We start from the raw sequence: 23,625 nt of genomic DNA on the forward strand, positions 1-23,625 counted from the left end.
GTAGACAAATTTGAAAAGACCAATATATTCTTTTTGAGGCAACAAATATTAGTAAAATCTAAATCATAAAACAATAATAGATATTAGATTATGTCATAATTCTAATATTTTTAGATTCATTTGCTTTATGAAAAAAAAATAGTTGTTAAACTGTGTCATGTTTCTTAGGAAATTCCTCACATCTGGTGAGAATGGATTAATAGAAAGATGCCCACCTTGTCCCTTTGAAATTTACAAGGAAGAAAAATCCTACAAAATTGTATAAACACCTATGATAAATGATTTTCAACTCAAACATAAAAAAGAACATAAAAATATAATGAAAAGAAGAATGTTACAGAAAAATAAGGTATCCAAAGCACATTTTGTACTCACTAATCAAACTTCAAAACAACAGATTTTATAACACTAATTCTAAAAAGAAAAGCTCCTGACGTTTTGTGGCTATGGCAGTTAAGAATTTCAATAGAAATCTTGTTGAAGTCATTTCTACAGACTGCTAGGCATTTTCAGTACTCAATAATGAGGGCTTTTTAAGATTAGCTTAAGCTAGGGATGTTAGTATAAAATTCTCACTAGGAAATATGCCGCCAGAAAACTGTTTCCAGAATTATATTCTTCAATGCATAGAAAAGTTTAGACACTTCATTAAGAGGACCAGTTAAAATAAGAACTTATGTCTAGTGACTGCAGAATAATCTAGACATGACAGTGCTGAGAAATTATTATTCTCAGATAATAATACAAAAACTTAGAAAGGTAATGACTAGAATTTTTAATAATCTGAAGTAATAAATGTTTTTGATAAAATTTTGTTTATTCTTATATACCAGATGTTCTTTCCATGATGGTGATATTTGGCTTTGAGTGAATACTAATTCTAATGCTCAGCTCAGGGAAAATGTATATTTACTGCACCACCAGTATTTATTTATTCATTAGTATACACATTTACTAATAGGCCTAGCATTTTAAATATAAGGCCAACTATATTAAGTACCTAGTAAATTAAGTATATTACAAAATGAACAGAGAAATGGAAATTGAAAAAGGCTGAGATAAAATGGTATAAACAATATTTTAAAATGTCAGCTTGTTAATTACCATGACTTCCTAAAATCATTAGATAATATTTTAAGAAATAAAATTAGGGCAATATATTCATCATAAGTGGAATTTAATGTAAATCCATTTTATAAATAGTCTTTATAATCTTAAATTTTTCAAAGGCCTAATTAGATTGTCCTTGTCTTTCTAGCTGTGATACTAAAGAGTACTTCCTGATGGGAGATGTCAGCTTCCTCTTATTTCTTGTTGTTTGCTTGTGCTTACATTATTATTTTACTGTCTTTAATCTTTATTTACAGGAATATTTTTAAGCCACTTGTACATTTTCTGAGGATAAATTTAGTTAACACTGTATAGAATAATCTACAAATCAATTTAACTACTTGCAAGTGAACTGAGAAGAGTCACAATATTCTGGCTGCTTGAGGCTCTTTCTCTCTTAACACCCAACAGCCAAATTCTTTTTCAGACCTCAGCTTAGAACATTGCCATGTTTTCTTTTGGCTGTGGTCTTTGGTGGGAAACTTTAATATGATTTAAATAGATATTTCTTTCCAAAGGTTCCTCTTAGCTTCATGTTTGTAGCTACCATCTCAAACTAATTTTAATGTGGTCATTTCTGATTTCTTTTATTTAAAGGAATAATAACTTTACAATTGGAAAGGATTTTAGAGCTCATGTATAACAATCCTCTTATTTTTACTGTTAATTTCTTTCCAATAAGTTAACTTTTTATTTTTCCCCTCTTCAACTTATCAATGCTTTTATCTTCTAGTTGTAGACTGCCTTATTTTTAAGTCAAAACAAAGCTATAGTCAAAGAATATTAACTTAAAAAGATTCCTGATAACTAATAATGACATATCAAACATTTTATGAGAATATATTTTGGCAAAGATTTTCTCAGTGCAAAGTATATGCATTCACAATACATGTTCTTAAATGGTGAAGAAAGGGTTAAATGACTTTTAAGACAATTTTTTTCCCCACTACACTATAACAGAGAAGACATGAGTTTCAAGAACTGGATAATTTTCATGAAAAAAGTTCATTTACATATATCAGAATTTACTAGTTATGTCAAGTGTCATCCCCATGAATTAGAAATAATTTATTTTATTGTAGTTCTCGAAATTTTGATTCTATTATCTTACTTCTATTATCAAACACTGCAAACATCTCAACAAAAACATTCACCAGCAATATGTTTGAAAGATGTAATGAACTGATGAAAATGCATGAAAATTTGTTTTCTGTGAATTTAAGAGAAGCTTCACAGAAACCTTCTTTCGGGAAGGTTCTGTTTATTGTCTGGAGTACCTTAGGTCAACTGAAAGCTCTGAAATGATTACTGTGAGTGCTACTGAAATTAAATTTGCCATATGAGTCACTGCCCAGCTGTGATGTCAGGTAACAGATTATGCTTGTTCACATCTCTTCACTTTATATGAGTGTTATGTACCAGATAGCATTGACAAGGCTTTAAAGATTTAATACTTCAAGTGTTTCTCTGTTTATACTGTTGAAAAGATATCTTGAAATCTTAACAGGATATCTATGAGATTATGCACACTTTTTACAAGGAATGTCTTTCAAATTTTATTATGAATTATGGCTAATGGAATACTGAATTTTGCCAAATTATATTCTGAAACCAGATTTTTCATGTGCCGCAAAGCGGCACAAAGAAGAAAATTCTAAGGTAGTTATCCAACATTAAAAGATGATTCCTTGGGAAGTAATAATAATAATGGCTTAACAAAAATAATTATAGTATTATTAAAATTTTTTGAGGGCTTATTATATATTGGGCATTGTGCTGGCTGAGGCCCATGTATTGTTTCATTTGTATAACTCTGAGTTAGATAGTAATATTATCTCTATTTTACAGATGAAGATTCTGAAGTTCTGAGGAAAGTTCCACACAAGTGGAAGTGATGGAATAGGAATTCAAATCTAGGTCTGCTTAATTCTAGAGCCCACGCTCTTAACCACCTTACTAGATACATCATCCATGGAGATGTTCAAGCCTAGTTCAGAAGATGGTTTGGCAAGAATATATAAGAAAGTTTTCCAAAATCAGCTGGATGGTTGAACCAAGTGAATTAAAACTTTCAAACCCCGAGAATCTGTGATTCTATGTTTATATCAGTAAGAGATGTATTTTTACGTACCTTTAGACTTCAGAAGGAGAATCGTGACTAGAGTTTCATCAAAGATGGATTTAAAATCAGTTTTAATTTAAAACACTAAAAAGGAATATGAAATAGTTTAGAAAATTTGGTTCCAAAACAAATGTTCTATTCATATTGTGGGTTAAATTTAGTCAAAGAAAATGGTGCAACTTCTTTGAGCGATGCCTTGCTTCAGGCCCTTGTATCTCATCTAAATATCGAAAACCCTCCTCCACTGGTTTGCCTGCCTGAGACTCATGTCAATCTGCCATTTGTCCTTGTTCTTGTCAGTCACCACACAAAGCCCCTGGCAACTCCATCTTCAATGAAATCGCAATATCCTTGACCTCTTGAATGGTCCCTTTACCTTCTTGCTCTTGTGGAAACTGGCCTTCCCCTTGAGGTCATTCTTTCTCTGCAGCCTTCTCAGCTGGTGGCTGCTTTTTATTCTATAGCTTTTTTACAGCTAGACCTGAAGATGGGGACAGACATTCTCTTGTCCCTCACTGCTGCTTTCAGGTAATTCATTTTCTATCCTCTCTAAAACCCTGAATTCCATGCCAAATTTCCCACTGCTTCTCCTTATTGCTATTATCAACTAACTCAGGGGACATCCTCAACCCCCCATTTCTCTATGATTTTAGTTCCTGGCTCACCATCACTTTCTCTAACATTGTGCTATTATTTGTAAAGATGAAGCCTTCAATAATTGGCCTCCAATTTTTTAGATCTTCTCTTCTACAATGATCTATCCTCCACTCTACCTCAGTCACCTACAGACCTTGTCAAAAGACCCTTCTTCTCTTACCCTGCTCTGCAATTTCTTTCCCCTTCCCCACCATCTCTAGCTATAACTGTTCTTTATCATCTTATAATAGACTGTATAATTTAGAATTTATTATGCTTGTTTTTTTTTTTAAAGATTTTATTTATTTATTTGACAGAGAGACACAGTGAGAGAAGGAACACAAGCAGGGGGAATGGGAGAGGGAGAAGCAGGTTTCCCGTGGAACAGGGAGCCCGACGCGGGGCTCGATCCCAGGACCCTGGGATCATGACCTGAGCCGAAGGCAGACGCTCAATGACTAAGCCACCCAGGCACCCCTATTATGCTTGTTTTAAATTGTTTGTTTCCTCCAGATTAAATACAAATTCCTCAAGGTCAGAGATCTTTTTTTCTGTTTGTTTACTGGTTATAGGAGATATTGGCTAGTTACTTTCTAAAACTGTTTCATTCTTCCGGGGCACACAGGTGTCCTATATTTCTCAGCTACCCTTGCTGTTTGGTATATCCTTGTGACTTCTTTCTGGCCGGTGGAATGTGATGAAGTGACGTGCACCATTTTGAGGCCTGGCTTCCATGTTCTTTTTCTTCCCCCTTCTGCTGTTTGGACACAGAGGATCCAACCCTTGGCTGATGCTCTCTATAGGAATATGGAGCCACAGGACAGAAACAACTTGGGTTCCTGAATCACCTCCTGATAGCTGCTCACCAAACATACTCATTAATCTCTTAACTGACACAGAAGTAGAATTCTGTTGTGTTAAGCCTTGAAAATTGTTAGAGCAGTTAGCCCATCATAAACCATATAAAGATGTATCTTAAGCTCTTGAATTGTGGCTGGAACATGATAATTGCTCATTAACAGATGTATTTTTCCTTTTCTTTTCAGTATGATAGAATTAAAGACCTCAAAATCACTAGTACCTGCTTAACCAGTATTCCAATGCTAGTAATAGATTAAGGCTAACAGAAAATATGTCCTGGTTTGAATTTCCCTGAATTCTCATGATCTATGTCAAAAAAGTAGTTGCTCAGAGCATGATTTCTCTGGAGAACATGGTCCTACTCTAGCTATAACAACAGAATAGAAAGGCTAATGAAATACTCTGTAAATTGATCTATTCCAGATTTAAGATTGCAAAGTAGTTTGTTATTTATGTCATGATGTTTAAAACCTTTGTTTATAACTCAGGAAATCTGGGACACTGAACTGGATATTTATCATTCTCACATTTCTTTATTTATAAAAAGAGTCCTATAGTAGACTAGACAGAGTTAAAGCCCTTATTTTAATATTTTTTATTTTTATATTTAATATTTTTAATATTTTAATACTTACGATTATCTTGGATATTTGAGGTCAGAAATATACTTTTTTTCTTGGGATCTTCCAAGATTTACCAAACATTTATCAAAAATATTTATTTTGGGGGCCATCTGGGTGGCTCAGGGTCTGCCTTCAACTCAGATCATGAATACAGGGGCTTGGGATTGGGCCCCACATCGAGCTCCCTGCTCAGCAGGGAGCCTGCTTCTCCTTCTCCCTTTGCCATTTCCCCCACTTGTGCTCTCTGGCTCTCTATCAAATAAATAAATAAATAAAATCTTTTAAAAGATGTTTATTTTTCTTCATAGATGGATAAAAAAGTCTGATGACTTTGAATGACTATGAATGTACAAATAAAAAATTTCCCTGGAAAAGCTAAGATATAAAGATAATACCTAAATTCAGAATAATCAGGCTTTCTGCTTGATTTCATGTGTATATCAATTTTCCTTAACCAAATGTTACTATTTGCACAAATGAAATTATGTAACATAGACAGCACAAACTACTTAATGATTCTGTATATAAGTAGTATGAACACACATACAAATATGACAAGATGGGGTGCCTGGGTGGCTCAGATGGTTAAGTGTCTGCCTTAGGCTCAGGTCATGATCCCAGGGTCCTGGGATCAAGTCCTGCATCGGGCTCCCTACTCAGCAGGGAGCCTGCTTCTCCCTCTGCCTCTCTCTCTCATGAATAAATAAAATCTTAAAAAAATAGGACAAGAAACAGGATCTCATTGAAAGAACCCTAATAACTTGATGAAGGAAGGAAAATACTATATGCTAGGAACACTATTGTTGCTTCTCTTTTCTGTATTTTATGTCTATTTAAATTGGAACAGAATTTTTCAGTTTTGCACTTACCTACAGTGAATGATTTGTAGCAATAATATAATCTAGACTAAAAAAGGCATTTGTTTTTCTATTTAAGTAGACAATTCGATCGCATTTAGAGACATTTGCCAGAGATCTGCAAATCATATTTGATTTCCTAATTCACTCTTTTCTTCTGCCATATGCTATACATTCTATGTATAATACATGTTGTGATTATATTACCATTGTAACATGGTATTGTAATTGTATTACCATTAATTCCTGATTTATGTGTAATACATGACTTTTCAATGTCCTGTGTTCTTTCAGAATTAATTAGCTTTGTGTCTTTTGGATTATTAGTAATATTTCTAATTCTAAAGAGGCAAAATCTGAACTAAGAGAAACACAGTTGTGGCATGAAAATTAAAGTAGAAGATATCCTCTGAAAAGCTTCAATAAGAATTGATTGGTGTTTGTTACATTTTTAAAAAGACTTTTCTTGAAAAGGTTATTCAAATATACTTCTAACACTTTTTGAAATACTTTTTCCATAAGAACAGCTTTTTCAAAGTATTCTGAAACCTTGATGATTTAAAGATTCAATGCTTCTATAATCCAAAGTGTACTATATTTGAGAACTTCAAAGTAGTTTATAAATATTAATTTCTTTTATAATGTATCCTAGTATACAGGTATCTTCACTCTATGTTATAAGCTGTATAAATTGGGTTTAAAATCTTAAACACATCTCTGCTTCCTGTTAGCTTTGTAAATTGTGATTTTAGGAAATGTTTAGTTGCTTATCCACATGGAACATTCTTCCAGGAGTGGTCGGCAAACATTCAGAGACTATGTACTGGTCAGTTTTTCCATCATAAGAGTTGCTATTTGACCTTAGTGTGACCTGAGGGAACCCAGAACCACAAATGAAATCTGGTTCCAAGTGGGGAAAATATATTAGTGTTGCATGATCAAGGGAAGTATCAAAAAGGTCTAACCTACCCCAGATGGAAGTTTAGTCAGTGGGAGAAAGAACATCATCCACATAGGAAGCGGGAAATCCTTAATTTCAGGGAAATATTCTAGCACCCTTATAAAAAAATTTTTTTCCCTAAAAGTCCAAGAAGCAGCAGCCTCTGCCTCCTTGGTCTGTGTGTGTGTATGAATAAACTCCCACATGTATCTTTGGCCTCAGCAGTTTGTTGAGAGCAGTTGGCAGGCACAGATTTGGGCCCACATCCCCCCCGATCTGCCTTCCAAATTCCTTCTCGCATTTTGCTTAGTTATATCCTGTGTTTCCACTTGGCATTTCAGCATTTGTCACTGATCCTATTTTAAAAACCAGGCTTGCCGTTGTTCTGGCTCAGGTAGTTTAAAAACAAAAGTTAAAAAGCAAAGAACTATTCAGGAAGTCTTGGGAAAAGAAGGCAATGCCAGCCGTCTCTGTTAGTAAGAGCTGAATCTCGAATACAGGTTTCTTCAGCTCTGGTCTTGAATTCTGTCCACTGCTCCCCTTCTGGTGTTTGAGCAAATAAATACACATCAACTGACTTAAGATGAGAATAATAGCAAATTCTCTTTCCGAATTTCAGGGAAGTTCTTTGGGAAAAACACAAAGCTGGGAATGGAGATGTTTATTTTACGTAAAATTGTGATAGTAAGGAAATGGTACAGAGACATTGTGGCAATTGTTTTAGGGCAAGCCATTCCCATTTCTACATTCTTCTAGTTCCTACTTCCCTGACCCTCAGACTGCTGCAATAAGCATTGTCATTTAACTTTCTCGAAGATCCCTCTTCTTCAAAACTTACTTGTCCTATGTACTAACCTCTCAGAGAGCTAGAACTAATTAGTTGATTTACTATGTGAAGGTGTTGAAGAATAACGAGTGTATTAGATTTTAAATTTAATTGTCATTTAAATGCCTTTATTCCAATCACAGAAATTTCTGGTTTTGTGATAGGACATTTCTGAGGGTTTTTTGGGTCACACTGGGCCTTCCAGTAGCTGCCAAAGCACATTACATAGGCAACAGCGTAATCTACTTACATGCAAATCAATGTAGGCTTTTATTTTCCCCCAGGATGTTTCTCTATGTAACTTCCCATGTAATCTGAAGAGTATGCCAAATGTCAGTATGGTATGGATTATGCATTTTAATTAGCATTTACTGGGTACTGTTGTTTAAATAGGCCTGATTGATAAAAAACAGTTTATGTGAAAAAAATTCTGATGTGCTTAATTAGTTCTTGCCTGGAGTCCTTTCAGTAAGCAGATGTTCTATGGTCATCATTAAAGGCAGGAAGGCATAAGATCTAGGGTTAAATCATATCAACTTCAGTCGGTTCCCTGTGGTTTTGCTTTTCTCCTCTTTTTTTTAGAGGAGAGATTCATTTGCTTTTGTTGTTGTTGTTTACAATGTGAGTTCATCTACAGAAGAAGCCCCAGATAGTTAGTTGAAGTCAGCTATCTGATAAGGATAGAATCATAAAAATGATTTGAAAGTAACTATATTGGTGAAATTTCAGCTTGGGGGTAAAAACATGAAATGGATAAAATTTTCAATACTTCTACTACTCCTTCAGTAGCAATTCTTTGAAGTTACCCATCTTTCCTGCTCGGTAGTGGGCTTCCTTAATAACATATCAGTTAAATTACATAGTATTTCATCATTTATAGTAAAAAATCCATTTCATTTTGGTCATGGACACTCCTTTCTTCTCCACACTTGTTCCTGTGGTATTGTTTTGGCAAGGAGGGAAAGGAAAAAGATTTTTCCTGCCCCTTCTCTATACTCCAGCTGTATCAGGGGTTTTGCTTACCAGGTGCTCAGCACTTTCAGGTAAGAGAGGATTATTAGTTCTTGCTTTAGTAGCAAGGGGTGACAGTTTGGACACTCCTTTCTTGTTGGAAGGATGGAGCCAAAGGACCCATTCAAATGATTTTCCTCAGCCACAGGAAAATAGAGGGGAGGAATGGTTGTTTTCTACCAACTCTGTAGTGCTCCAGAATGTCACTCCTTATTTGCTGCCAGTTCTTCTCTTATATCTCTCTATGGTTAAAGTCACCAAACCAATTTGGCTTCTGTTACTCACTAATTACTTTATGTAATGACACAAACAACTGGCATAAACAGGTCTTGGAATAAATACAACCAACTCCTGGTAAGAACATATATCAGAGTGTAGGGAGAGAAGTATAGACTCCTGGAAGGAGGACTACCAGCTGGGAGCTTTCCCTGTGACATGGACGTTAGTATGCTTCACAAAGGAATGGAGAGTTCTTACGAATCTGACAAGTCTATTATTGGAGGTGAGTTAGAGAGTTTTCACTGTAAACTATGATATTTGAGCCATAAAGCAATTTTATGAACCTAACGTTGAAAGACCTGACCCAAACTTTCCAGCTAATTAGTCATACTTCGGACATGAAATCCGGTCTGATTTCATTTGTAGGGCTATTCCCACTATACTATTTGCATCCATCAGGATTCAGTTAGGAAAACAGAAACTATTCTACATATTTCAAAGGGAGTGGATATATTAGAGAGACCTAGTTACATTAGTCATGGACGAGTCCTGACAGTGTATACGGAAGAGTGAAACCACTCAGAAGATACCAACTGCAGGGAGCCGCTACCGCTCCTGGGGCTCAGTGTGTTACTGGAGCCCACAAGGTGGGGGCTGATCCCAGAGCAGGGGCTGCTCAGCAGAAATTGTGACCGCAGAGGGTGGGGTTTTCTGGTAACAGGAAGAAATATCTGTCTTCTTCTTCATCCTGTGCCTTTGTTCCCCCCCCCCCCCAGAACTTATACATATCTTACAATTTGAAGTTTGTACCCTTTGGTACATTCTTCTACCTGTGCCTTTCCTCTCTTTCCAATTCTTGCTTCTGGGGAATAGATATGTAGTAATCCTAATAGTCTTACTTAGGGAAATATGTAGCTTGGACTAGGAAAAAACATGGCATGTCTAATAACTTAGCTCAAAAGGAGCATATTTGAAGAGTAAAAAGAAGCAATCTCCCAATAAGATGGGTACTTAATTATTAAGAAGATAATAAATATTACATTATCCACAATAGCCATGACATGGAAACAACCTAATTTTCAATGGATGAATGGATAATGTGGTTTGTATGTGTACATATATATACACATGCACATACATATGTATAAATACATATATATACAACGTGTATAAATATGCACATATTTATACACACACACACACAATGGAATATCATTCAACCATAAAAGGAAGAAAATCCCTCCATTTGTGACAAGGATAGACCTTGAGGATATCAGGCTAAGTGAGATAAGTCAGACAGAGAAAGACAAATATGGTATGGTATTACTTATATGTGGAATCTAAAAATCTGAACTCCTAGAAACAGAGACTAGAACAGTGGTTGACAGGAGCTGGGGAGTGAGGGAAATAAGGAGATGTTTGCCAAAGGATACAAACTTCCAACTGTAAAATACATATGAGTTTTGGTGGAAAAACAAATATTACACAAATAGCAAATGATAAAATTAAACATAGCCATTGTATCACTTATTCCTATCTTCATCATACCTTTTACTGTTAGTTACACCTCTTTGTCTTCTCCCATCACAGGAAAAGAAGAGAGACAAAGAAGAAGAACCAGAAAGAGGAGAAGAGGAGGTGGGGATCATCAGAGCTACAAAATGTGGAAAGAATCAAAAGAATCAATAACTGCAATTATAAATTAAAATGTTGAGACAATACTATGTATTCAGAATTTTAATGGACATTCTCCTCATTTAAGTAAGGGGAAGGAGGAAGGATTAGGAAAGTGAATAGGAAAGATTATATCAAACAAATTCTCCTCCTACTGCATTATTTTCCCTTAGGCTGATTTTGATTCCTTGCCACCAGAAGAGGTGCCACAGATGTTTAATCCTCTGAGTTGGTGGTATGTCCACAATCTCATGTTTTTATAATTATTTTTAACTTTTTTCTTACAATTTAAGTGCATCTATATTCAAGGCTTTAAACGTAGACAGCAGAGGAAGCATAAACAGAAAAAGAATCATCTATTTTCTTATAGAAGAGAATATACTTAAAACTTGCCCCTAAACAAGGGAGAGAAACCAGACAACTGTGTTGTGCTTCAATTCTCTCTCTCTCTCTCACTCTTTTTTCCCCTTTCTTTGTTACTAGTACCTGTCAGTGCTAGTCCAGCTGCTGCTCTGAGTAATTCTTTAATTTTGTCAATGTCTGTTCATCCCCTAGCCCTGGGCTCTAATTGTGGCTAGATAATTGCCTGTCACCTCTTAGCCCCATTTGGAAAAGTTCATACATTGAAAGTCTTGTAACTTGAAAGAGGTCACTGATTTTTAATAAAGTTAGGGTTCTTTTTACTTTCTGCTTTTCATGATTAAAAGACATTCATTGAGAATCACAGAAATTACCAAGTAAGTAATTTATATCAAAGGCACCCAGTGTCATGACAGAATCCAGGATGTGCTGGGAGACTGGCAGGTGGGGAAAGAAAGACAGAGAGGAATAGTTGGCAGGACCCATGTGTATCATTTTCTCAGTTTAGAAGCACATATGGTGCTTCATAATGCTCTGTTCAATTGCTATACAGTTTTAGTCTACATCCTATTAAAAATAAACTCTATTAAGAAGAACATTTCAGAAAAGTCATGAATCTCATACTATAATTCACAGACTTTTTCAGGAGGAGTGTTTTGAGTTTAATATAGACTAACCCTGAAAGATAAATTGAGACATCTACTTTTTTAATAAAAAATAAGCTTATTTCTAAAAGATGTTTCCACTCTTTAAATATTACTAATGAAAAATTACAAATTACATGTGTAAATTTTAATGTTGTGAACAACAGAAAACAAAACATGACAAATATCCCCCCACCCTGGTCCCATCCTCCCAAAGCCACGTATCATCTGTAATGAAGTCGTGCCCACTTCCTTTTGTAGCTTGATGTATAAAGGTGTAAGTCCTAATTCTAAATCCTGAGGAGAAATCACAGGCCCTGACCTTCAGAACCTTGTAATCTGACTTATATGGTGAGATAACTACAAGAGCAAGTTGTAGTGACTCACTACAATGTTTAGTGATATATTAGGGACTAATCTTACAGTTACAGTAGTGTGCCATTGGGAATTAATCATATAAGTTCTATTTAATTTTCAGGATGATTTTTTGAAAATGTAAACAAATGAAAGGGAACCAGACTTTGTTTTCTATAATCTTATCGATATATTAATACCTGAGCTATGTACACTCTCAACATTTCATATATAGTTTTGTTACAAAGCATGATCAAAGTATCTTCAATATTTACACTGTCAGTGTAAGGGGGCCACCGGCCTCCTGATGGCTATCCTCCCTAATGCCCACAGCTTCCTGCATCTTTAACTTAAGAGAAAGAGAGCGGCTGCCTTGAACAGACTCACTCAGAGCACACTCAACAAAAACAGACTCCTACAAAGGGCAAAGGGAAAAAGAGATATGGAAGCAATGCACATCAGTGATAATTCTCACAAATGTACTCACCCTCTGATTTCTTTTATCATTGCCCTGTAAGTTCTGGCTTTTGGATCTGGAGACATATGATTATTTTCATTAACATGATTTCCCCTAAAAGATAAATATATGACTTTGGCAGAGAATTCAAAACAAATGTGAAAATTGAGAAACATCCAAGTTATTATCTTGACAATTGGCTTTTATACACTAGTTAGACATCCTCAAGAACCAAAGATTTATCATCCATTGACGTAAATCCATGGTGTGGAAAGTCTAAAGATATGCCATGAAACCAAGAGGTTTCTATTCCCAAAATAGGTATTAGTATTTTCTTGCCTAGTAGAGTGATAGAACATGCTATATAGGATAAAAATGAGATTCATAAAAACCTTACATACTAAAAAATTCAAATAACAAAATAATGGAGACAACATTTAGAATATATCAGATACATATGTAATTTAGTTCATTCTGTTCGAGCAAAATGACAGAATGAAACTCTGACAAACCAAATATTCTAGTTAATAGATAGTAACAATGTACACATTATCTTAGCAGTCTTTTAATGACTACTACTATAAAACAAGTTACAACATTTGAAAAAACTGGCATATAATAAATAAACTATATTTAGTTTTTCTTTTCTGACTCCAGAGTTATGTCAGTGTTATTATTTGGACCACAAATTAGTTTCATCCAGCAACTAACTAGCATGGCCCTCAGTAAATGTGTATTAAAGAACAAATATGTGGAAACATGTGCTAATATGATTCTGGTTGAGAGAGTAAATGGCTAACATCACATAATATATGTAACATTTACAATGACCTTATAAAAAAGTTTAACTCATACAGAATGTTAGACATTTTCATATATTTCTAATGATTTTTTTAACCCCAAATTTACTTGGTTCAGAAAGTTTGGCATTTTCTTTAGTGTTACACACATAGATACATCTGTCAAATAAAGGACCAAAAAATATCTATTTTTTGGTTAAACAGAGCACAGTTTTAAAAAAATCACAGAATATATGTTAACATATTTTGAAATATTTAAGGTTGGGTTTTTAGTTAAACTACATATTTTTCCTGAAATCTCATAGGTTTAGATGTTATAAAATGATAAACTAATTTAAAAAGACATGCTTGATTTAAAGATAATCGAATAAAAGCAATATATTGTATTATTACACAAAATTATTAAACTAAGTTAAGATATTTTTGGCAAATGTTTCTAAATTCCTAACATAAAACTCTCAAATTTATTTTATATTTTTTGTGTTTTGGACTTGTAATTGATAGGTTTATTAGTTGGAAAAGGAATTTTAATATCTAGGCATAGCCTTAAGCCAGTCATTTCCTGCTCTAGTCACATAAAGCTTCATTTCCAATTGTTGATTCGGGATTCTAAAACTCAATTAATATTTCCTTTTCTAATATGTGCAGATAATTAAATCAGAAGCAGATCTGCCTATCAATATTCATGACTAAGTAGCAAAACACTGCAATTTTCTTCTGTGTTCATTGCATTAATACTCCATTTTCAGTTAAATTAATTAAATATGTACAAATGTAGATCTAATGCTGAGCCTGGAATGGTTTTAAAAATAATTTAGATGTGTAATAGTTTTTAATAAACATTACTAGAGGTTGAACCTCACAAGAACAGTCTAGGTTGGAAGGGCCTCTTTTCTTATACTCCTTCAATAGTGTAATGATCACTCCCATTTTTCAAATGTGTCTTTCAACCAAGGACCCTGGTGACTAAGTTACATGCATTCTCTCTGAAACTTCATGACAACCCAGTGAAGTGAGTTCTATGATTAGTGATACTTTATGGCTGAGGAATCCAGAAATACTAAGTAGTTTCCCCAAGGTCACTGAGTTGGTAAGTGGTGAGGCTGGGAATAGATCCAGGCTTATCTTTCCCTCTTTTGTCTTATGTTCAGATGAAGAAATTGAAATAGAGAAAGCTCACGTTTAGATCACTGAAGGAGTAGAGCCAGAAGCTGAACCAGTTACTGTGAATACAAATCTAGCACTCCTTCTACTCTACCACCACGCTCTGCCAATTTCCTGTCGTCTTTATAAAACTAATTTGTCCATTTAAATCATGTAGTTCTAGATTAGAGGTTGTTATATATATTTTGAACTGTATTTATCCTCTTAGATATAAATATATCTTATTTTTGTGATTTCTACTATTACAGTCAATTGGCCTTCTTTCTGTTTTCCTTCCTTTTTCTTTTTATCTATTAGATGATTGCTATAATTATATCAGACGTTTTGGGTAATGGTAATAAGGAAAACAATTGAGTTTTCTTGCATGGACTAAGTATACATATATAATTAGGTAATGAATATTCAGTATATATTAACATAGTACTGCAAGTATGTAGTCATGTATTTTTTCTTGATGTGAATTAAGATATATATGCACATTCATTGTATGTGTTGAAATTATTTAAGTGGATAAAGAATCCTATACTTTGACAAAATCTGTGCACATGTGAAAAAATATAAAACTGCAAGATCCCGTTTCATTTTATTGAATATGAAGACTATGATCTTTTTTAATTTTAAAAATATACTTTTTTAATTTCAAAAAATAGAGAATATGGTTAGCCCAGAGACTATTTTTTTAAAATATTTATTATACATCAGTGTGGCCAATTTGATAATTTGGCAAGGTTTTAAAGTAAGAGAAATTAGTCCTTCCTTTTCTGAATTCTTCATCTCCTTCTTTGTGTACCAAAGCCCTAATGCTCTCTTCTCTTCGGCTTTTTAAGAAATGATTTGATGTTGGGGCGCCTGGGTGGCTCAGTCGTTAAGCGTCTGCCTTCGGCTCAGGTCATGGTCCCAGGGTCCTGGGATTGAGCCCCGCATCGGGCTCCCTGCTCTGTGGGAAGCCTGCTTCTCCCTCTCCCACTCCCCCTGCTTGTGTTCCCTCTCTCACTGTCTATCTCTCTGTCAAATAAATAAATAAAATCTTTGAAAAAAAATTAAAAAAATGATTTGATGTCAGTAATTTACGTCTTTGTGGAATTTTAGGTCAAAGTTTTACTTCTCCAAGAGTTATCTGCATGTTAATATTTTAAAGTAATGCCACAATAAAAGCTTTCTTCTCAACATAATTTTAGGGATTATCTAGAATGTGGAGTGACATATTTAGAGGGAGGAATATGACTTATTGAACATAGCTGAGGGACCTTCTACTCCACATCTACATAAAATTGATGATGAAACCAACAGATCATTTGATAGACGTTTTCACATGTGTTTATTAAAAATGCATTTCATTGTCACTAAATGTCCACTGTACTGAAACTATAGTTAGGCTACTGATGCTACACTATGATAAACATGACATTTTAGGTCAAGGTATTCAATACTGTGTCTATAATGTGTTCGGTAATGGAGTAACACAATGTTTTTATTTTTCCTAGCTAACAAATAATGAATCAAATATTCTCATAGATAGCTTTATGTTAAGTGGAAAAATTATTTGTTTTTATTTTATTGTTTTGAAAGCTAGCAGAATTATGCTAAAAAATGTTTCTTTTGGGGTAGAACCTCTCAGAACTTTGGTATGAAACTCTTGGAGTGCCCCCCTACGATTACTGCTCTGGGGACTCAAAATAAAACTAATGCAAGTCTACTGTTTAGCCTAAGAGTTTGCAGGAGGAGAGAGAAAATCTTGAAAGCTCCCAAATATTTGTGATGGCTCTGGAGCTTCTACTGCTTGTGTTCTGTTATGGGATGTATTTTATACATTTTAAACTTGATCCAGATAACTCAGTAATTTACCATGAGTAAAATAGACCGCTTTTGTGGAACCTACTTCTGTTCAGTGATCTTGCTAATGAGATCCTATAAAAATGGTGTGGATACTCTGGCCATTTCTAATACTATAGATTGATTTCAACATAATCTTAGGTATAGAATTAGAGTAGAGATGACTGGAGACATGAATGTTGGGTCTAGCCATGACCCATTACTACTGCAGGCTTAAATCTTAGCTTATATAATGTTGATGTTTGATTTTGCTGAATTACTTTTTACCACTTAAAAGTAGTTTTTAAAAATTCAATCCCACATAAACTTGATTCATCCAGCTTTAACAAACTTTGTAGAGCATAGTAGAGGAGTATTAGACCCAAAATACTCTCAGAGGATATTTAGATTGCAAAATGTCTATTCACACTTATTGAAATTTTTCTCTTGTCTGGATCACTATTGGATTAACTATGAATAAAAGCAAAACACCGTGGGGTGTCTGGGTTGCTCAGTCGGTTGAGTGTCTGACGATTTCAGCTCAGGTCATGATTTCAGGGTCATGTGATCCAGCACGCGTCAGGCTCTGCACTCAGTGGGGAGTCTGCTTGAGATTCTCTCTCCCTCTCCCTCCCCCCTCCACACTTGCTCATGTGCTTTCTCTAAAATAAATAAGTAAATCTTTTATAAAAACTAAAAAATAAAAGCACACACCTCAAAGGAACCAAGTATCTGAAGATATTTTGCTTATATTGCATGAAGTAAATAAGAACAGAGATGGAGTTTAGTTTAAAAGAAGTGAAAATATTGGGGAAGAAAAAAAAATCTAAAATTTTCCAAATTAACAATTCATGACGAACAAACTGCATGCCAATATCTTTTCATATATTGTATATCTTATTCTTCACAATATCTATAGAAGATATGGTTGTTCACACATTTATTTAACAGATATTGGTGGAGCACTTATTTTATTCCAAGCACTAGTCTAGGTGCTGTAGACATATCAGCAAGCAAGAGTGACATGGTCCCTGTTTTCATGGGGCTTACATTTGAGAAGGAGCAACATACCATATACAGATAAGTACAGGGTGATATGATTAGAAGTGCCACTTGAATTAGACTGGTATTTTTGGTTGGATGGACAGACCAAGGATCCTGGCAGCCGCACACATTGAAGCTATGAAGAGAAGGTGCTGGAGGAGGGAATAGGAATCTCAAAGGTCCTAAGTCAGGAAAGAACTTTGGATGTTTAAGGAATAGAAAAAAACACAGTGTGGTTAGAGCAAAATCAATGAGAGAGAAGGTCAGGGGAAAAAGTAATCCAGAGGGTGCTTTTAATACATAAATCAGAGCCCATCACCCTTGTTCAAAATCCTCTGAGAGCTTCTCATTACACATAGAATAAAATCCCCAAACCTGTCAGGGGCCTCCAAGTTTCTACACAGATATGACTTCTGCCATCTATCCAACCACTTGTCCTCTGGTTTACTTCCCACCAGCAACACTTGCTCAGTAGCCAGTATGCTAAGCATCCCCAACCTCAGGATGCGTTTATTTGTTGTTTCCACGGTTCGGAATTCTCGTTCTGTAGATATGTGCATCACTTCTCCATTTTTTTAAATTCATTTTGTTTTCATTCTCTGTTCAAATGTTACAATTTTAGAGAAGCCTTCTCTGAATATCAATGGAAAATTTCATCTCCTCCTATCCCTTTCTTTTCCTTTACCTTGTGTTCTTCTAGTTGCTATGGCTGCATAAAAAATTACATCAAAACTTAGCTCCTTGAAACAAAAATCACGTATTATCTCTCATCATTTCTGTGGGTCAGGAATTTGAGAGTGGTTCAGCTGGGCATTTCTGGCTTGGAGTCTTTTATGAGGTTGCAGTCAGACAGTGGGCTGTGACAGGTGTCATCTCTCAGCCTTCATTCACATATCTGGCACCTGGTCTGGTAAGATTCAAAGAGCCGGGGACTAGAACAGCTAGGGCTCCTCAATCACCTTTCTCTTTCTCTATAGGGTTTCCACCAGCATGGCGGCTTCATGGTAGTAAGAATTCTTACATGTGGCTCAAGGATCCAAAGGCAAATGTCTTAAGAGAGAAAGAGCCAGGCAGAAGCCATATCACCATTTATGATCTAGCCTTGGAAAGCCAGGCAATGTTGAGGCAATTGCAAAAGTTTACCCAGCTTCAAGGGAGAAGGGGAGATGTAGGCATTGCCTCTTGAAAGAGAAATGCTGATCCTACATTATAAGAACATGTGGGATGCTATATATATATCTCAATAATATATATATTCTCCAATGTTTGGGAAATAAAATTTGTCACATTGCTTGATTCTTTCTCCAAAGCAGTTTTTACTCTAATTATTGCTTGTCTCCCTCACTAAAATATAAGCCCTATAAAGGTAGGACTCTGTCTGCTTTGCTGCTGGTCAATCTTCTCTACTATCTAAATAAATGATTAGCATAGAGTAAGCACTCAACAATTTATGTTCTTAAATGAATAAACATTTCCTGAATCAATGATCTATAAAGTGATGGAAGTATTATGAAAACCAGCACTTTAATTTTATAGTATTCTATAAATGGTCCCAGAAATGTAATAGGGTAACAGAACAAACTAAAATTGTCTTAAAAGTGAGTTGTTTTTCACAATGTGTGCCTCAATAGAAAAAGAAAAAAAAATGCTTCTGCTATAATATTTTGGAAAAACTATGACTCTGTTTATGATATTATATTTACCAAGTTCTCAATGGTATAAATTGCAACAGATGAGGAGTGGCAAGTTTAGGTTGTAATCTGCTCTTGTGTACAGATTATAACTTTGCAAATAGCATATCACTCTTCTAGTCACAGCTACACAAATGCAGTCATTTAGCTCATAATAATATTAATGAAGATGAGCTGTATGGTACAGGGACCTTCACTCCCTGTTTTGACAGCTTACTTTACCATTTTCAATGGGCCTAAATTTCTGCTTCTTTTAGGTTGGATTCTGGACATACAGAAGGAAACTATTGCTTGGATCTTTACTGTAGCCAAGAAATATTCATTTGAAACTCATTCTCCATAACATTAAGTGTTGTGGTTTGTGACACATACATGGGAATGAGCCTTAAAGTTGTCCTCTTAATAACAAGCCTCAAGGACATAAGAATCATTGCATCAAGAGACAAAATGGGTGATTTTTCATGTGAATTGAAAACAACCTAAATGCTCACAAAGAACTGTTGAGAAATTAATTACATACCACCAGCTGATGTACAAGCATTTAAAAAGATGCTGCAAAAGAGAAGGCAAAAAATAATTTTTCATAGCTAATAGGAATACCTAACTAAAACTCCAAGATAATTAACTAAAAAATTAGAATATAAAATTCAACAAGTTATCTGGATAGAACATATTATAAAAATACCAATAGTTTTCATATAAACAGCTATGATTAGAAGACCCAATGGTAAAACAAGGAAGCGTAATACCAACAAAATATAAAACACTTAGGATTGGTGACAAGCTATGAAGGAAGCACTAAATTGAGAAGCAATGCAGTAAAGAATTTAAGGAGTGTGGCCCCAACTGGCTGCCGCGACATCTCAGCAGACCTGCAGAATGGGTCTGCAATTTTTTTTTTTTTAAGATTTTATTTATTTATTTGAGAGAGAGAGAGCACATGAGAGGGTGGAGGGTCAGAGGGAGAAGCAGGCTTCCCGCTGAGCACGGAGCCCTATGCGGGACTCAATCCCGGGACTCCAGGATCATGACCTGAGCCGAAGGCAGTCGCTTAACCAATTGAGCCACCCAGGTGCCCAAGGGTCTGCAAATTTTAAGTAACAAAGTTGTCACTGGTGACACAAGTACAGAAAACTGTGGCTTCTGTTTTCACCACTAGAACTTACCAGAGGATCATCAGTTCTTCATCTGTCGCAGGAGGAAAATGTGTCACCCAAGAACATAGCCAAAGATGTGAAGGTGGTTTTTCAGTCACTTCTGTGGGATCCTCCACGGCACAGGATTTTAAGTCCCAGCATGAACAGCAAACTTGAGGCTCGTTTTGCTCTGGGTGACACCGTTGGCTTAGAAAACTCTCCCCAAATCTGGATCCAGGAAGACAATCAACAGTTCACCAAGGAACTGGATGCCAAAACGACCAATGGAATTCTCCAGAAACAAGCAGTGGCTCATGCCAACCCCCCCTCTGGGGGACCTGAAACCAGCCTTTGAAGAGAGGTGTTGCAGCGAGCCTGGCTTGGCTTTCCTGGTTGGCCTGGATTCCTCAAGCTCTCCCGAGACTCTGGGAAGTCTTGAAAACCAAAGGGCATCTCTAGGACAAATGTCTGGTTCATGTTCCTCAGATATTCCTTAAATAAAGGTGTTACATTCACCTCTGAAATCCTAGAAGACCCCTCAGGGATGGCGTCCCAAGACGGGGAGGATCCTCAGAGGCCACAGTAGGAAAAGGGCCCCTCCCAGACTTCTGGCTGGCCTTGACCTGCTCCGTGCGCCTGGACACCCCCTGCTCCCTTCCCCAGTCGCCCCTTTCAGGCCCTGAGAACACTGCTCCGGACAGCCCTTGAAGGCTGGAAGGGCCATGTCCCCAAGTCCTCAGAAGTAGAGGCCAGTGGCCAAATAAGGCTAGAATTTAACTTCTCTGACGATGCCACCAGCAAAAGGCCACCCCTACCAAGAAAGCTGGGAGAGAGAACCGGCCTCAAACCTTCCTTGCAGAGACCAGGGGCGAGACAGGAAAATGCCCCGAGGAGGCGCACCAGGGTCCTGTTCCCTCTCCCCGGGGGGTCCTACAACCTGGGCGACCCAAAGTTTCACCCATTTGTAGGTGGCGGAGAGGCTCGGCCCCCAGAACGCCCCTGGAGCCGGCGGGCGGCCGGTGGCCAAGCTGCTGAGCACCTGGCCTGCTTCGGCGGAGGATGCCCCTCGGAGCCAGGCCGCTTTCAGACTCAGTGACCGACGCACCTGGGGTGCAGGCCGGGGCGCAGGCGCCGGCCGCGGAGGGACCCGCGAGCTCTTCTGACGCGTGGGTTCCCCCCAGCAGTCCAACAGCGAGCCCACGGCCTCGCCTGCTGACCCAGTGCCTCTGACTCTGTAGCGGGGCCAGAGTCCGCCTTGGACCCCAATGAAGAGCACAGACCCTGCTACTGCTTAAGCACCAGAGCATTGCTGATTATCTGAAGCAGTCTGGAACGTCCTCATTTAAGGAGATGGCCTCGAGGAAATAGTCCTTATAGCTCAAGTTCTACCCACTCCTGAAAAACAAGCCTCAGAGACCAGTGCCCCTGGCGGCTGAAACCAGCGGTGCACCCAATACAGACGTATCTGCCTCAGGGAGCCTAGGGGCGGCCAAGCTGGTAGAACTTGATTCCTTCCGAGCTCCGGGTGTTCCAGTGCCAGGTCAGTCCGTGTGTCCTCAGGCCAGCAGGTCCGTGGTGCCCGTGGTGCCCATCATGGACGTGCTGCAGCACAACCAGAAGGACCCGGACGCAGCAGCGGAAGGATACAAAAGGAGAGGCTGTTGGTGAAGAACAGCTGTGCGGGGCTCTACGCAAAGCACCTGGAGATGGGGAAGATCCTGGATGGGTTTGAGGGGACGGTGTACCAGGGGATGGTGGAGGCTCGGAAACAGAACTTTCCAAAGCCCAAATCCAGAAGGTTCTGAAAGGAAAAGGCCAGCTTACTGCACACCTGAACGACATGGAAAACTATTTTTCTGGCCTCTTCAAGTGGTTTGAGAAACAGAAGGTGATTGAAGGCTACTGCACGAATGAAGACTCGCTGAAGTATGTTGAGGATAACACAAGTAAGAACTGAAAAGGAAGGCCAGAGATACCAAGCACTGAAGACCCACGCAGAAGAGGAACTCAAGCTGCTAAACGAGATCACCCAGGTCTGGAGCAAGGCCCAAGCGGAGGCCTTGACCATCTACGTGAGCTTGAGGAAGGAGCAGATGTGCATCTAGTTGCTGGAGAAGGCCATTGAGCAGAAGACTAAAGTAAATGATGAACTCATCAGAATTCGTGACCTTATTTCCAAGATAGAAAAGGTCTGACATGGAAATACCTGATCAATGTCTGTCTCCCTTGTCTGTCTTTCAAAAGATCTCATGTTCTTTCTTGACTCTTAATCTTGTTTTTATACTGGATTGCTTTAACAAGAAGCCTAAATAGTTTCCCTTTAGTCAATGACGAGGAGGAAGAGGAGGGGGAGGAGGGGGGAATAATGATTCAAGAGTTGAGGCTTTGGAATTACACAAATCTAGGTTTAAATCCTGACTCTGTCATGTATGAGCTGGTAGGCTTAATCTCTTAATTACCTTATCTATAAAATGGTTGCAAGAATTGAAATATTGATGTGAGATTGACAATTTATGCCTGGAAAAAGCACTTGAAAATGATATCTATTAAATATAATTTAAAATGCATCAAAATATCATTAGTAAAACTGTGGGACTTACATAATAGACAGATGGAGCAATAAGATAGCACAGATGCTTCAGGGACAAATACTAGTATATAAAAATATACTGTTTGATAAAGGCCACAATACAAATCAATGAGGGCAGAAGAAAAGTTTCAATAAATGGTTCTAAGCTGTGGGTGAAATCTTTGGCAAGAATAGCTAGATGTGTACTTTTCACATAAATAAATTCCATAAAAGCTAGAGCACTACATAAACAAAATGAAACTATATCAATTAGAATAAAATCAAAGTGAGTAAGAATTGGATATTGACATAGGGAATAAACTTCAAAGGCAAAAGAGCAGTAGCAGAACCACAGAGAAGAGATGGATGGATTTGACTACATAGAAAATTAGGTCTGGGGGTGCCTGGGTAGCTCAGTCAGTGGAGCATCCAACTCTTGATCTCAGGGTGGTGAGTTCAAGCCCCATGATGGGTGTAGAGATTACTTAAAATTTTTTTTAAAAAATCTTTAAAAGTCCAAATGACACCAAAAATGTAATTAAATATTTGTATCATTTATGATAGGACAAATGTTAGTATAAATATCTAAAGAACATTTACAAATCAATAATAAAAATTGTAAAGCCTATTAGAGAAAAGTGAACAAAAGGTGGAGCAAGTTATTTAAGTGGTAAAAAGACCCCCCAAAAATTAATACAAGAAATCCCAACAACAA

At 36.9% G+C, this 23,625-nt stretch overlaps 1 pseudogene; it reads left to right on the plus strand.

Moving 5' to 3' along the window:
- Positions 1 to 9,421: 9,421 nt before the first annotated feature.
- Positions 9,422 to 22,536, plus strand: LOC118012671 (annotated as a pseudogene).
- Positions 22,537 to 23,625: the final 1,089 nt, after the last annotated feature.

This window comes from Mirounga leonina, unplaced genomic scaffold (assembly GCF_011800145.1).
Source record: "Mirounga leonina isolate KUSES-001 unplaced genomic scaffold, KU_Mleo_1.0 Mir_151, whole genome shotgun sequence".
In the NCBI taxonomy this organism is placed as follows: Eukaryota; Metazoa; Chordata; class Mammalia; order Carnivora; family Phocidae; genus Mirounga; species Mirounga leonina.